Source organism: Haemorhous mexicanus, chromosome 3 (assembly GCF_027477595.1).
Source record: "Haemorhous mexicanus isolate bHaeMex1 chromosome 3, bHaeMex1.pri, whole genome shotgun sequence".
In the NCBI taxonomy this organism is placed as follows: Eukaryota; Metazoa; Chordata; class Aves; order Passeriformes; family Fringillidae; genus Haemorhous; species Haemorhous mexicanus.
In genome coordinates this window covers 52,461,193-52,477,909 of record NC_082343.1, presented here as the reverse complement: position 1 = coordinate 52,477,909, position 16,717 = coordinate 52,461,193, and positions in this window count along the sequence as shown.

Here is a 16,717-nt window from a genome sequence, read left to right as displayed (position 1 = left end):
ACTGAGGATACTGAGTCAGTCTGGGATGAGCTCCTTGGTACCCTCTAGTCCCAATGCCAAGAGTCCTTTCACTTTGGCTGAGTGTTTGCCCAAATCTTCCTGCAGAAGTCTCCACGCAGAGACTGGCTAGAGATGCTCATCCCCACCTCAGTCCCCAGGCTGAGCTCGAGCAACATCCCCTGCCAAACAGATGCTTGCAGGCACTGCTGAAGAAACTCAATACAGAAATGGGAAATTCCTACAACTGTGTAGTTTTGCAGATGAAATCAATTTGTTTTTAGCCTGGTGGGAGCCTGATGGCAGGTACTGCTGTACCTCTGCACCTTCCCTGGGTCATTTATCATCTTTGCCTCTAAGATGGACTAAGCAATGAATATTCTGGCTTGTTCCTTCATGCATGATGCAGACATTTCCTTTCCCAACCATGATGCATACACTGTAATCCCTGTGTCACTGGCTCACACCTTTAGTCAGTACCTTATGTGTGGAGTATTTTCTTTAAAATGCTTGCAGATAGAGAGTGTAAAGGAGTAGCAACTCATGCACTGCTTGCCTATTAGCCTATGGAACATTCCTTTGCAAGCCCAATGGTAGCACATGGCATTTCTAATTCCTCCTGCAGTGATATAAAAAGCACAAAGACCAGTTTCCCCTGAAGCCATCAAGATTCCAGGTTTTACTTCATGTGGTGTGCCTTTAGCATAAACTCAGTCAGAGTTTTATGGGAAATTTTTTCAGGCTGTAGGAAAACATGAACAAGGGTCATGGACCCTGATCAAAAGCAAGCCTGGAACTCAAAATAAATCCCTTTACTCGCATAATCTTATATGAAAATCTTATATGAAAAAAGGTGGGGGAAAGCAGGAAGGAAGGAAAACCTTGTCCTGTTGGCTGATCAGATAGTTTTCCATATGTTAAAATAAAATATTCATCAAATATAGCTTTTCTGGCATTGGTTTGATCACTAAAGTGAATTTTATTTACATCTTTCTGAGTCCCACTGCAGCCCAGCACGGCTGTGTCTGCCTCAGCTGCAGGCTCGTTTCCTCTTCCTGGCTCCGATCCGCATCGCTTCCCTCATTCGAAATGTTAACAGAAGGGACAAAAGAGATGGACTTTCAACTGGTCCTCAGCACCGATGTGAACAGCACTACCGGCAGTGCTAGCCAGGTTTTGCTGGCCATAGGTGCCTGGTCCAACAGTGCAAAGGGAGCAAAATATTCTGCTGGTCGGGGAGAGAGCGAGGTACCCACCCTGCCAGGGAAGTAGAGTAGAGCCCGCCACCCTCCCACGCCAAAACGTGACACCCAGCGTGTCTTCGAGGGTTTAAAAAGCCCCTGCGGGCTGGGGAGGGCCGCGGGGGGTTAATGCAGAGCTGGGTTGCCACAACACTGGAGGCATTCAGAGAAGAGGGCTGCGGTTGCTGCATAGGCACATTTGGCCCAGGTTGCCAAAGAGGCTGTGTGTGTTACTGCAGAGGAGTACACTGCCTGCCACTGTTGGGCTATTAGTATGGAAATGAGGCATGTGTGTGACAGGTGGCCTTACAACCAACACAATTAACTTTCTCCATTAGCTGACGCACTGACAAAACAGATGCAGCATCAATAAGCACCAAAAAACCCACAAACACTGAATAGGAATGACACGTTGCACACCCCTATTATTTATAAGGAGGAACAGCATAATTTCTTTGGGATGCAGTGGCGAGTAGGAAGTGGTTGGGGTTTTTTCCTCCCCCGATTATGATGCTTGTTTGCTTTCCTCAAATTATCATTTTAATCTTGAACTCTATGGAGGCATTGCTGAGAACTTTAAAGCTCTCTCAGCGATGCACGGCAGTCTCGGGAAGATTCGTCACAGCTGCAGTATAGGAAGAACACAGATCCTTTGATAGGAAATAATTCCAAGTTGCAGAAGTCATCTGACCAGGTTCTGAGCTATAGAGAATTACTTCTCAGCCATCCAGTACAGCACATTTTAGTTGTTTCTGACAACACTGGTAAGCACTGTTAAGGTGGAGCAGCTGGTCATATCCCTAACATGAGTTAAAGGGCTCGTGGCTCAGCTGAAAACAGGGGGTTGGGAAGGAGCACTTGGCATATTAGATTGCAGCAGAGGACCATGGCATGTTGGCTTCAAAGAAAATCAGCTTAAATGTTGGTTGTTCATAAGAAGTAAATGGAAATAGGGGCGAGCTGGATTTGGTTTTGGTTTTAGATGTCCTGGTTCGTCTGTTGTTTTGTTTTGGTTTTTTTTCCAGTCAGGCATCTCCTCCTGACAATGAGTATGAACCATACTGGGGATTTAAATAAGAGCACAACTTGAACTGTCTGAAATGCAGAACCGTAATGCAGTAATGAAAATTTGCATAACGGCCTCCTTATGTCAGCTGGTACCACGTGAAATATTTAGAGATGCACTGAGTGGTATCCTTGGCATACCCAAATTCTCATTGGCCTTTGGCTCCACTGGTCTACACCAGAGTTTTCCCAGGTTAAAGTCACTAAAGATCTTATCCTGTATCATCACAGTATGAAAATGTCCTGGAACATTAGGATGCTGTCAGGTTGCCCTGGCAGCATCCTAATTCATGACATATGAATGGCCTCCAATCAGGAGGATGTTTGAGGAGATAAAGCACTCAGTCTGAAAACCAGTCCAGTACTGCCCTGATTAAAATCCACAGACCATCTTTAACTGGTCTGCAAAGTGATGGGTGGGAGTCAGCACCACATCACAGACAAAGAACTGCTGTCCTGACTGTGGAGATCAGCGCTGGACTGTCTGCAAGTGGCAAGATGAGCTGCATCAAGCTGCTCACAACTTCCGTGGTGATGAACTGCTCTCTGTCCATCCATCTGCCTTGCACTGTTTTCAAGTGCACAGAGAATTCTGACTACATTTTACAGCTGCAGATTTGGAGCCAGGCTCTTCTCAGTAGTGCTGAGCAATAGAGCAAGAGGCAATGGAGAGAAACTGATGCACAGGAAGTTCCACCTTAACATGAGGAAGAACTTCTTTACTATGTGGGTAACTATGCACTGGGACAGATTGTCCAGAGAGATTGTTGAGGTTTCTTCACTGCAGGTATTTCAGAGCTATCTGGACACAATTCTGATCCTGCTTTAGCAGGGAGGTTGGACCAGATGATCCACTCTAGTCTCCTTCAACCTTACTCTGCAACAGGAGAATTTCTTGTGATAGATCTAGTAGCAGCAAGGCCTGCACTAGGCTGGCCATGGTGCATAAAATCTTACGTAGAAAGTAGTAGCTCTCTCTCCCCATAATAATTACACGAGCTATTAATTTTATTATTTGTGTGGCGCCTTGGGATACGTGTCATGAAAGACCCTGCTATTAAAGCATACTTTAATTGATTGAATTATGGGACATCCAAAGCACAAAACCCCTGCTAATCTAATTAGATGCCCTTGGTTATGCATTTTCTTCTCTCTTCACTGTAAAGCCAGTTTCCAGCTCTGGTCTGCAGGTGTCTGCACTGTCGAGCTTTACCCTAAGGACTTTGCTCCATAATCTAAGCCAGATAAAGCTGGGAGGACTTTCCCATCCCACTCATCTACCTGACCACCTAATGGTTTTCAACATGTAGGTGTTGATAAGGTGGCTGGAATGAAGTCTCCAGGGAGGGGGATGTGGAGTGGTGAGAAGGTGGGTTGTTCTGAGTGGGAAATTCCCATTTCACTGCCTATCCATGACTAACGAATGCAGCTAAGGTAGCTGACAGACAGACAGCCTCTTGACTCAGGTCAAGGAGCCTCTTCCATTTTGGTTGTGATTTGGATGGAGAGACTGAGTCAAGGATAACAACACAACAACAACAACCAAATTTCCTGGTTGTCCCTGTTCCTGCTTGGTGAGGACCCTCTGCAAGGTTCATGGAGCATAATTTCATCTCCTTGCCAGTGTTATAGCTATGATTTATTTGTGCATGATTTATTTGAGACTATGAGCAAGTTTTTAGAAGGCAAGGAGGATTTTTAGAAAGTATGACAAAACAAAGAAGGATATTTTTTTTCTGGTGTTAGTTATATCCATTTGGCAATGCAAATAAATACTTGTTCACATGCACATGTGGAAACATGCATTTCAGTGGATGTTCTTAGGAAAGCAAAGAAGAGGAGTGACCAGGCTGTTCAGCATCCCCTCAAAAATAATGGTTGCCATATTTGTTCAACATAAATTCTCCTCAATAGTTTTTACTTGCCTTACTTCATCCTAAAGATGCAATCTTCTTTGATTTCAAAAATGTCAGAGACATTTATTGAACAATTATCAAGCCAAGTCAGAAGGAAGTTTGTGGGTGTATGTGGGTTTGTATGTGAATGTAGCTGTCTGCTTCCATAATTATTTCTATATCTAAAACTGTTCTTTCCCATTTTAAAGCATTAAGTCAGATTTTTTTTGGCATCAAAACTAAAATGCACCAATGTATTCTGGCTATTCACACAATTACATAATAAGTGACAGGAGCTCTTAGTGTGAACTTATTCTTATTAAACCTGCCTATGTGGTTTTGACCAGGAAAGCAGCTAGTTGTTCAAAATAAGACTATTTTCTCACAGATATTTTAAAATGTCAATTTTTTCTTAAAAGCTTCTCTGTTTCTTAGAGCCCTTATTTAACCTGGTGAGCTGCCTGCCTGGATATAGTGCTGAGTTTTTACCTGGATAGCATCTATATCATAATAAAAGACATTTTCAGGACATCTCTTCAGATGTGGCTTGCTAGCATGGCAAGATGAGGCAGAGGAACCTTGAAAAACTCTCTACATCCTAATTTGTTTGCTTTCGTTACAAACTGACTCCCGAGTAAACAGTTATTATGAGAGGGCTGGAAGATTTCTTTTCCTCCTTCAACATTTCCTTAGTATTGCCTGTGTGGTTTTTTTTCCTTCAATACTGAGAAGCAGAAGAGGCAACAGAATCCTAGACTTCAAGAAGCAAATGCTTTTCAGATCCCTCTGAGAAATATAATATCTCTTGAAAACGTCATCAGAGAGGTGCTGCCCTATAGGTGCCCTTCAGGAGATTGACAAGGGGGTGGCAGATTGACACAGGCCTAAAGGAGGCAGTGGACCTTCTGGAGAAGCAGTTGGCAACCAGACAGGATGCCTAAAGCCTCTTAAATGGATTAGGTGCTTGTGTGTAGGCAATAGCATTGCATCTTTTAGTCACAGCAAGAGTCATGAGACTGTGAGAACTAGGGCTACAAATCCTGAGCTTAACCCATTAATACTAAATGCAGACTCAGTCTTTGACAACAGACAGTAAAACAATGGGGTTGAATCACAGCCATAGTGAAGACAATCTTTAAGATAAAAGCTCTAGGCATTTTTTCCAGTTTAAGGAGAGATGGATTGGAACAAATAATAGACTAATATTTTTTCTTAATACTTGCCACAGGAAAATATCTTCAAAAGAAACTTCTTAAATTGTATTTAGCTACAGAACACCTTGCTACAGGATGGTGTGGGTACCAGGATTTTACTTGAGCTCAAAAACCAGCTGGAAAAATTTATGGAAGAAGAAACTATCAAAGGCTATAATACCATTATACTAGGAAACACTGGCAAGTCACTTTTTGTTCCAAATCTCTTACATGAGCACAGAACTGTGCACCAAAGGAAGTATTGCATTTCTGCTCTTTTATCCTTTTCTATGCATTAGCTCTTGGTGACTCTTGAAGCTGTATTCTGGCACAGGTGGATTTGGGGTCTCACCCAGGATGCCCATAATTATGATTTTGGGCTGCCTTTCTCAGTGCTTAGATCATATTGGATCATATTGTGTATGCAGTGTTTGAGGGTTACTTCTAAATTCAGTGTTCCTTTGAGCAAAGTGAAAAAGGGGATCTGTGATGCAATTCATTTACAAATGTGCAGCACTCTTATATCTCTCAAGACCTCTGTTAAGGACATCATTATGAATGGAGGTTGTCTTGAAGCTGCATTTAATTCAATCTCAATTAATTTAAGCTACATAAAGTTATAATTATTCATCATTTGCAACTGGCTGATGCAGTCACTACACTTCAATTGTGATTCCTTCTTTGGAAATTATTGCAGGGAGAAAAAGCCAGCATACCCGTTCCTTTTCCATTATAAAAGCTTATATAAGCTTACACACACACACACACACACACACACACACACACACACACACACACACACATATATATTTATATTTATATTTATATTTATATATTTATATAGATGTGTGTACACATATATGTGTAATGAGCTAATTATGTATTAAAATATAATCATAATATATATTTAAATATTACATATATACATATGTATATGTATAAACGCACATAGGACCAGTTTATATATTTAATGTTTTAAACATTATTTATATATAATATTAAATTAAAAGTTTAAAAATGATAAGATTACAACACTATAAAAAGAGTCCTACTGAAATCCTTTCTGGTAGAGCAGCACAGCATTTGGACAGAAGAGGATGGGCAAGATCCATCTGATGGTAGGAAGGGGTGCTGGTGGAATTGCTTCTTTCTCGACAGATCTTTTGTAGAAAAGTTCAAAAGCTGAAAAATTGCTGAGCCTGAGCTGGCAAGCTGACTGCAAGCCTAATGCAAAGCCTGTTGGGGTCAGCTGAAGCTTGAGGTGGCACAGCTTTGTGAGGGGTACTTGCCAGTCTGGGACAAAAACTGCTCCAAGCCATTTTCTATCATGAGCATGAGGGAAGGGTTTTGTTCACTTTGCAGCCTCCACTTCCTCCTGTCTCAGTATTTACATCTGCTCCGAGACTGTGGGACAGTGTCTTGGATTTACAGTGTCTGTGGCTGAGCTATAAAACACATATCTGTGCACTCAGGGTATCCAAGGCTTTCTTTCCTGCCATGTGAAATAAAAGGCCTGCCTAAAGGCAGAAAGCCAGGGGAAGCAAATGGAACTAATGGGAAAGGTGCATCAGTGTGACCTAACTCCACTGGTTTAACAAGGCTAAAAATGCATGACTCAATTACACAAGAGTTAGCTAACGAGGAATGGGGAAGATGTTACAGTTTAAAACAAATGGCTACTAAATGAATTGGGTGCTGCCTTTCAAATCTTTGCAATTCAACAAAAACCTGGCAAGACATTTTCTTCACAGGATATGAATCATCCGAAATAAAAAAAGCAACACTAGGGCCACCTACATTCAGAGTTTGTACAGTATGACCTTAAGGCCCAACATCTACCAGAAGTTGAGTAGCAAAAGGCCAAGCTCCAAAGAATAAAAGGGCTTACATCAGTATTAAATAATTCTTTCTTAGAGATGCAAATTTCTAATTAGTTACTGTGGAAACTGTAGAGGCCTGGAAGTAAGCCCCGCACAATGAGAATGAGAGTTTACTTTTTTGATTTACTGCAGGGCTGCAGTTGTTGAGGGAGGGCTGTGAGGGGGAAATAAATTCATTGCTTTTAACATGACAACAGAATAAAGTGCAACAGAAGAAGTGACTTTGTTTTGTGCACTGCTGCTGCTGCTGCTGCGACAGATCCCTGAGGAGCTTTATGCGACATGGGCTCACTTAAAACATCTCTCAAGGCATTGTAAAATGCTTTGTTTACAAATAAGTGACTTTCTCAACACCCTCACTTGTTACATCTCTGAAAAAGCCTTGGGAGGGTGTTTTTCAAAGCCAGCAGGAGATGGGGGTGCCTTCTGTTTGGTCTTTAGGTGACCAAACTGGGGTACCCAAATTTCAAAGTCTTACCACTACTGAAAATCAGAGAGCCCTAACCCAACCTATGCTGAGCACCAAAAACTTCTTTTTGGAAATACCTGTAGGATTCTGAATACAGAGTAGAAATAATTTGCTATGCAGTTCTTTGCCTTCTTTACTTTTAAATTTACTTGTAATTATTTGGGACACACAATATTTCTTTTTGGCTCCACCTGTCTGAGCCTTTTATCAGCATCAGGTGATTTGTCTTCTGCCCAGGGAGATGTCACGATTAAGTTGACTAGAGCACCAGTCTGCTTCATAGATGGACCACAGCCAAAACAAAGGATTGGTGCATTGCTGCTTGTTAGTAACTGCAGAAGGATAGCAAGGTGTGATTCAGCAAAGGCAGGAATATTAGCTCAGCCAAGATAGGGAAAGCATCATTCCTCTTTACAGGTCACAGAATTAGTTTAATTTGAGCCATGCTTGTTTCACCTCTATGGACCAGGCTTGTTTTAACTCTATTTCCATATTGATAAGCCCCAGATATTTCTGAAGCACAGAACGACTGATGCTAAAAAGGATAGGAAGCTGCCATATTTTTTTCCAATTTTTTTTCTGGAATGCAGCTAAAAGCTTACAGATAGCACAGAGAAGGAAAATCAGAAAGCTAATAATTGCAACACACTTACCATGGGAAACAAAGAAAAGCTGGAAATACTTTAAACTGGTATATAATCTCTATGAGCATGATTCTAGGTCAGCATCAGTGCAGAATTTCAGGGTACGCAGCCTGAGCTGTTGCTGCTTAACATTCTAGGTCCATCTCAGAGGCTACAGTTTATTACTTTCAGTCAACCTTAGCATCCTTAACCTTTCTAGGTAATGCAGAAGCTGAGGTTACCCAGGTGTGCCTTTGGTATTTAGACTGGGGACTGAGGTGGGCATCATCTTTTCTTGGCCAGTTATCACCTCACACCCATATTTGATCATGAATCAATTTTTAACAGTGACCTTAGCTGTCTGAGCCCTTCCCTGAACTGTATTATTAGCCATTCATAGAGGGCACTCTTCTGCACATCTGAGTTACCTGTAACTCCAATGAAAGTCTCTGAACAGTTCTTTTTAATGCTTCCTGCAGGTCTCTCCTCCCAGCAGTTTGGTTATTACCCTGCCATCCTTTGGCCAGCCTTCTGTAATGACTTGTTTTCATCTGGTTCTCACTGCTCCTCAGAGCTGCACCCAGAATTATCTGTCAATCCCTTTGGATTGCTGCCAGGGAAGAAGCATTTTTATAGCACTTGTTTTCTTTGCTGATTCTGTACAAAGTGCTTTTTTGAGTATTTTGCTACTTTCTTTTGCAGGGTGTTGAATTTTCTCTTTAGCAAAATACTGAGCCAGTCACACAAGCAAGGATCGCCTTCTGAGTTCCTCCAAAAGTGAAAATCTGTCTTTGAGAAACTTCCAGTTGTTACAAAAGTTGAGAAATCTGCAAAGAAACAGATTTGGTTTTTCTGCACACTTGAAACTCCTCCAGAGCTTTGAAGAGCTGGCAGCATCTGAAGTGTGCTGACAATTCCTGCACCAATAATTCCCAGAGAATAATCTCATCAAACCTCCTCACAGATGATAAGCCATAAAGTTCTTATCTTCATATAGACATTTGTGATGACTTTCTCCAGGCTGCTGCCCTTTACATAAGCATGTGGCTCAGATTGTATAATAATCAAACATCATTACAGTTGTGCTTTTGCCTTTTCTCCTGAACTAAAAGTAAAAGAGGATTCATAGCTGAACAGTTGGTGCACAAATAGACTCAAGGACACCTCAGAAATCATGTTATTCACCAATTTTTATCTTTGATATAAGGATTAATACACACAGTTTGAAATACATTTGCATTTCAAATGATACAGAAAGCATGAAACTCTCACCATTAGTTCTATACTAGAAATAATTTGTAAGGAATTGGTTTAAAGTAGTCCATAATTATATTTTTCGTCCTATTCTGCTGATTCAGTTTCATTGGTATTTTCCAGAGATTGTTCAGAGTTCAGCATTCGAATTGAAAAAAATTGCTGATGGTAGGAAAGTCTCTGACTAACTGATGTCCTGCTTCATCCAAAGCCAGAGCTCCCAAAGAGCTCAGATCCCCAGCAGCTTCTTTGGATGACTGGCTGGGAGCCAGAAAGCCTAGCTATCTTTAGCTTTCATCTTCTTCTGCCTTCTTTCACAGTCCAGAATGTCAAGATTCATGGTACCAGGGTGTCCAAGAGACGAATTACCAAGGAGCTGAGATTTGATTCCCCTTTGTTTCCTATTGGAGCAAAACCTAGATATGAAACTCCCCATGAAATGAGGTTACTTTTCTCTGACAAGTTCTGCTCCAAAAAATCTGACAATATAGTTTTCCAAGGCTTGTGGGAACTTTGGGAAATAATTCTTTTAATTCTTCCTAGACTGATGTGAGAAATAGTTTATTGAATCATTTCTACTGAGAAATTAAAGGGAAGGAGAAAAAAGGAGCAAGGAAGTAGTATAACTAAAACTCCAGGGCCATGGCCTGACAAATTAAAATTTGGTCTGCTTTCTAAAAATGAGCTGGAAATGTTTTATTTGAAACAGCATTAAAACATTACTGTTCCTGCATACTTGGGGAGGTGGGGGTGGAGTCTATGCAAGAAGAGAGGATCATTCCTCTCACAATGCTAATGGCTTTACTGGGACTGTAGAGAGTGATTACGAATAAAACAACATTTCAATCCATTTTCCTAAGGAGCCTTCACTTAAAGAACAGAAAAAATTAAAACAAGACAGTAAAACCCCGAGAAAACAAAGGAGGGGAACTGCCAGCCTGTGAAGTCCTAATGCTCATTATATCTGGTGCATGTTTAGCTTGTTGGGAGGGTTTGGGAAGGAAAGTAATTTAAGCAAACCAACCTGGGCCATCTTTTCATTCTTTGTTATGCACTGCTGTTGTTACCTTTAGAAATCTACCAGCAGGGCTGGTTGTGTCCTGTTTTAGTGCCCTTCGTAAAGCATTCCCTTTTCAGCAGCTCCGATGGCCCCATTGGAGTGGCCATGACAATGGATGTTCATTTTACCGCTATAAAAGGGTTTAATGATTAAAAGGCCGCACCATTGCACTCAGCCACAAAACTCATTCTTCCACTTCTGTGGAGCCCTTTGATTCAAAATGTTCTTTTGACAGGATCAAGAGTGGTTTTCATTCTGTCGGGCAGCAGAAACATCTGCATTTTTTATCCTCTGCCTCCTCCTCAGTGCACATAGTTAATGTGTAATTAATGAAACATCCCTTCTCGGAGTGGCACACAATCAGGGTAGGTCTCCCACCAACCTCGCTCCAGCTCCAGTAAAGCAGGTTTGCTTTTATATCCTTGTACTCTCATTCAACAGTAGTAATAAACCCAGTTCCAGGCTTATCTAGCCAGCTTACATCTTAATCTTTCTTTTTCCTCCTCCACCCCACCGCCCCCCCCCACCCCCCAATCTCCTCAGGGAAAAGGGATGAAAAAAAAAAGAACTTCTCTTTCTTTTGGGTTATCCGAGCACATTGGGAGGGGGGAACCAACCACACCGCAACATTCAAAGCAAAATAGAGAGAACAAGGGGTATAGGGAAAAAGTCCCCTCCTCCCTCCTTTCCCTGGAAGAAGAAATAAAGACCTTGGTAAGTAGTGAAGCGAGCTGAAAAGGCAGTTACACAGGAAGGATTTCTAAGCCCTGTAGGGTAGGGCCGTTGAGCATAGGGAAGTTCTGGCTCTCGTTAGTGCAACACATCTGAAATCTAACACATAACCGGTCAGAAAACTGCTACATCCTCCTACACAGGAGTAGCCTCTTCATTAGCTCTTCCCTTTGCAGAACTTGGAGGGCGGGGAGTGTGCTAGAGAAATATAACATTAATGCCCAAGCACTGTCAAGTCGAAGGCTACATATTGCAGAGTGACTGATGAATGTTTCACAATTGTATTTGCTTCTATAAGCTTTACATGAATGTGTTTAATCTCTGTTGAGTGTACCATGAATGACTATGTAGAATAATAGAGAAATGTACCTCTAGCATTTGTTCAATTCTAATAACACCTCAGCAACACCGGATGGGTTAAGTGATCAAAGTGGGCTCAGATGGATCATGGTCCACTGGCAGCTTTCATGTTAGTTCTCAGAGCTGCATTTCTGCAGCAGATCTAGAGAGCATTGCACTGTGAGCAAGTTGCCATAAAGAGCTTTCCTATAGAAAAACACAACAAGGCAAAGGCAGTAACAGACCAAAAGGAGAAATATGTGGGCCCACGTTAATCCTACCTACAATAATGTAAAGTAGAATATTGGTGAAGTTCAAGAGATGTAAACCACATGGGGAAGCAAACCCATCACTTCTAAGCTTTCTTGGCTGTGGAGCTGTGACCCTTAATGTCCTGTGTCTGCCCTCCTGTTGTTCTTAATGAGGAAGTGGTCCCAAAAATCTCATTTTGAGCTAAAGGCTCAGCTGAAAATATAGCTGGGAGAGAAAAGTATCAAAGAAAATTTGCTTACGAAGAAATTCGCTTCTGAATGATGTTGTATCATGCCAATCTACCTAAAAATTCAGGCCAAAATCAGAAAGTAGATTTGCCTGGAAGAAAAAGATCAGAGGAAAATCACAATATTACCTCATCTCTTGATGCTCTTGCAAAGCTGGGCTTCCTCCTGGCCAAGGATTTTGTCCACCCAGAGGATGGAAGGAACAGATTGCAAGGCATTCTTTCTATTGAAAGGAATCATACCCGTGCTTCACAGTTTTTACACCATGTTCTAGTTGTCGAACTCCACTCTCAATTGGAAATTGTCTCCACTATTCATGTATCTGGAAATGAGCAAAGTTCAGAGACAAAAATGAGAGCACACTGAAGATGTTTTGCCCCCCTTCTGAATTAGTCTGATTCGAAGCTTTCTCCTTCCTGCATGTAAGGATGAAAACGTATTTCTCTCCAGAAGCCTGCATGTGATTCCTTTTATTGTCCTGGTTTCAAAGAGCTGAAACTGAGTGTATAAAGCACTTTTGTACACTAAATCTGAAAATTTACTAGTGTTCCAATAAATTAAGATTAATATAGGAAACAGTTGCAAATATGTAATGCTGTAAATATTGTCTCTTTTCTTTGGAACTATAGCTAGAAGGAAGACCTGCCTATGAGTTCAAGGACCTGATAAAAATTTGGTACAAAAATACTCATTGTGGGTGATGTAAAACAGATGCAAATGTTGTGCCAGTCCAGCTCTGAGCATCCCCCAAGAGATCAGCAACCTTATTCTGTTCCATCCCTTTGCGCATATACAGCAGAAATCTGTTTTCGGTCTGACACTTACTTTAATACAAACTCTGTCACAGTCAGATGGTATTTGTCCTACAAAGAGGAAGAATCAAGATTTAGAGCAGGGCAAGCATCTTGCAACACAACACTTTGGGCCAAATTCCACATGCACAACTCCCACTGAGATCCAAATATGGGCAACATTTGCTTCCAGTTTGAGCACAGAATGGGTCTCTATTGTTATTGAAATGAAAAAGGGCATAAGCTTTTGAACATTTTTCCATTGGTCAGACTTGCCAGCTCAACCTATGTCCAGTGATCAGAAATAATTTCCCTTAACCACCTATCTTCTGTTTCCATAATGGTACTTCCAGAAACACAAGTCATCGGAGATAGCAGATGAGCAAAAATAGACAAATTTTCTGTGGGTAAACTTTGCTCAAGAGTGTTGCCTGCAGCCATGCTTAAATAAATGGCTTCTTACTTCTTGTAAAAGAAGTGTGTCCTTCTCATCACATGCTACAGGAAGGCTGGTGTACTGGGAGGGCCTGGAACAATTGCAACAGTCAGCGAGCTGCCCTGCGATACATTTGAATTCTGGCCAGAATCTGGGAAGTTCACGTTAGCTTGCCAGACCATTCAGAGAAAATGGGCTTCAAAGAGAACTTTTTACCCTTGATTCCAAAGTGTAAGTGAGTATGGAAAGAGTATAATGTTTGCTGTTGGGATTAGCCCCCTACCGCGTCAGCCACATATGAGTGCAGTGAAAATTGGCGGCGTGTAGGGGGAAGCCTCTCAGCTCGCTGCATCTGAGCTAAACCCAGGGTAGATTTCCAAGCACCAAAGCAGAAGGTGTGTGAGCCTCATTATCATCTCCTAGCACAGAAAAGAAACAAAGCAGAAATCACACTGAAAGGAATGGAAACCAAAGGCCGTGTAGGATGGGAAAACATTCCCTATTTTAAGTAGTATAAGAAAACCTTGGGTAGTATTGAGGGACTGCTTAAAAGGACTTGTTGCACAGCAACATGCAAGGCAATGAGTTAGAATTTGTGTTGTAAAGAAAATGATAATTCTGATTAAAATTATTTTAGAGGATTTTCTCTGTTCCATGAAGACATAATAGGGTAGATATTCTCCTTTAATAGATGGCCGGCACTCTCCTCAGTTTAGAAATAACAGGTGTCATGCTGCACCAGTTTTTGCTCATGCAGACTACTCAAGCATAACACAAATCAAAGAGTCACTCTCCCCAGAATGATCTCGAGGTTTTTCCTTAATTTCTAGATTCTCTCTTATGTCCCTTCCTTTACCCAGGAGTTCCTACAGGAGCATTTTGTAGCTCCAACTCCTAAGAACCAATTTTGACTTCCGGGGGTATCTGCCACAGAGAATGCTCTATCTACACAAGGAATAAGATGCTCACCTTTGGCATCCTTATGCTGCTGGCTTGGCAATTTCCCTCACCATGCTATTCCTAGCCCCACAGTGAGAGGTCTGAATTCTTCAGACAGGGCCTGGGGAAGAGTTATGCACCAAAGATCAAGCTGAGCAGCAGCCAGCATGCTGAACAAAAATGTGCCTGAGGTGGCTTTGCCTCAATGCTGAGAGAGGCTGAACTAGGCACCTTGCACCCTCCTCCACGCTCACAGGGAGCTGCACAGACACGTATTTCAGATGCCAAGTTTCACACCCAGAGCCAGGAAACAGAAACCAATTTCCCTGAAGAGGAGAGGATGGCCAAGAGAAACACTGCCTAGACCCATTAACAGAAATGACAGGGAGCTGGACACTGGGCAGCAAATGGGAGCAGCAGAAAAGGGGAGGGAAGTGTGAGTGCTGGCCTTTCTCCCTTTGCCAGTACAGGGAAAGGAAGGATCCAATGCAGCACAGTAAGAGAGGAGGACATAAGCTAGTTATAAGAAAATAAATTGTTCTGAGGATTGATTTCAGTATATGTGGATTCAGTACCAAAGACTGAACTTCTTATTTTTTATTCTAAGCTCCCGACTGACATTAGTAACAACCTCCAAATGAAACTTTGTCAAAAGGGTAGAAATTGTTGGGCCATGTCAGTTGACCACAAATGAAGGCATCTTAACGTTGCCACCTCACCTATGAGTATTCAAAAATTTGTTTTCTAAACACTCTGTTTAAATATGGATCTAAATAATGCTTGGTTTGCAGACTAAGTAACAGCTATCTCCCCAAACCTCATGCTGGGTGCCTGGATGATGCCACTTTGGATAAAAGCAGATGTTGAAAAATTCATTCAGAAATACTGAGAGTTATTAAGGAACAGAATTTTGTCTGGGTAGGACAAAAGGGGAATGAAACTATGTCTTGAATCAGTAAACTGAGACTGTGATACATATTGTGGCAGCGCTGTTTAAACCACCTCTCATTGTCCTCCTTGCTTCCTTTATACCTCTACTTCCATTCCCATCTGTCCCCTCCTGTGTTAGCACAAAGAGTTTCATAGCACTGTGGTAAATGAAGACATTAACTAATCTGATTGGAAAATAATCCAGAAAAAACATGACACTGTTTTATTCTCATCCAGATCAGTTCCTTGATATGGTTTGCTGTAGGGGTCATGAGAACAGCTGTGGCAGCATAGAGGAGGACGTGATGCAGGAAAAAGAAGAAAATAAAGCAGCACTGATGCCAAAAGATGGCTCACATAACCACAGCCTGAAGAGCTACATTGTATAAAAGGAGATTTAATGAAAAAGTAAAATTGCATATCAGGGATGTGCGCCTGTCCTTCTTCACTTACTTGAATGGAGATATATCTGCCATGTACTTGTAAGATGAATTTGAAATAATATATATATTTCTAAATCACGAGGTAGTCATGTTACACAGCACTACTCCAGGCTCCATTGCTTGCCTGAACTTCTCATGGATTCATGATCACTGTTGGTATTTCTGAGCCTTTATCTGATACCTCCTGCTTTACTGTTCTGGGTCCAGAACTGTGAGCTCTGTAATTCTCAGTGTGTTGTCAAATTATCTTTATTTCCATATGACATGGCTTCCCTAATGTAAAGCACATGGAACTGATTGCTTAATCCAGCATAGTTGCTTGTTGGATGCAGACAAACTCTTGCCACTGTGACAAACTCCTGCTGCTTCTACTAATGCAGGTGGAGCAACCTGGTTGTCTCTGGTGGTTTTTTTCGGGTTTTTTTGCAATTACATTCCTTACAGACCCTTCAAGAGTGTTTACTGTGCAAGGGCAGAAGGAACAGCTACAACTCCCAGATTATCAAAAATTTTAAAAGAGAAACCAGGGAAAGGAGGAAATAAATAGAGAATAAATTCTCATTACAAACAGTCCTAGAAACAATAATTTTTAGATACAAGCTTTCCTAGCAGGAGTGAGAAGAAGAGCTTGCTTCAAACACAGCCCTACCCTATCCCACTTGTGCCCCGTGTAGGCATGCCCTTGAAATGGATACAGCTGTAAGGTTCACTTTGCTATCTGGGTTCAAAGGCCTGATTTAGTAGGGCTTCTTTTTTTAAAATCTAAATGCCTGTATGCTCATTTACAATGTTGATTGCATTTTCTTGATGGTTTGGCTTCAGAAACATGCTGTGGAATTTAAATTTGTCCCCCTCCCATGCTAATGTTGTCATTATTTGTGTGTAAACACATTACATGGGATAGCAGAAATGTAAATGAGATTTCAGTGT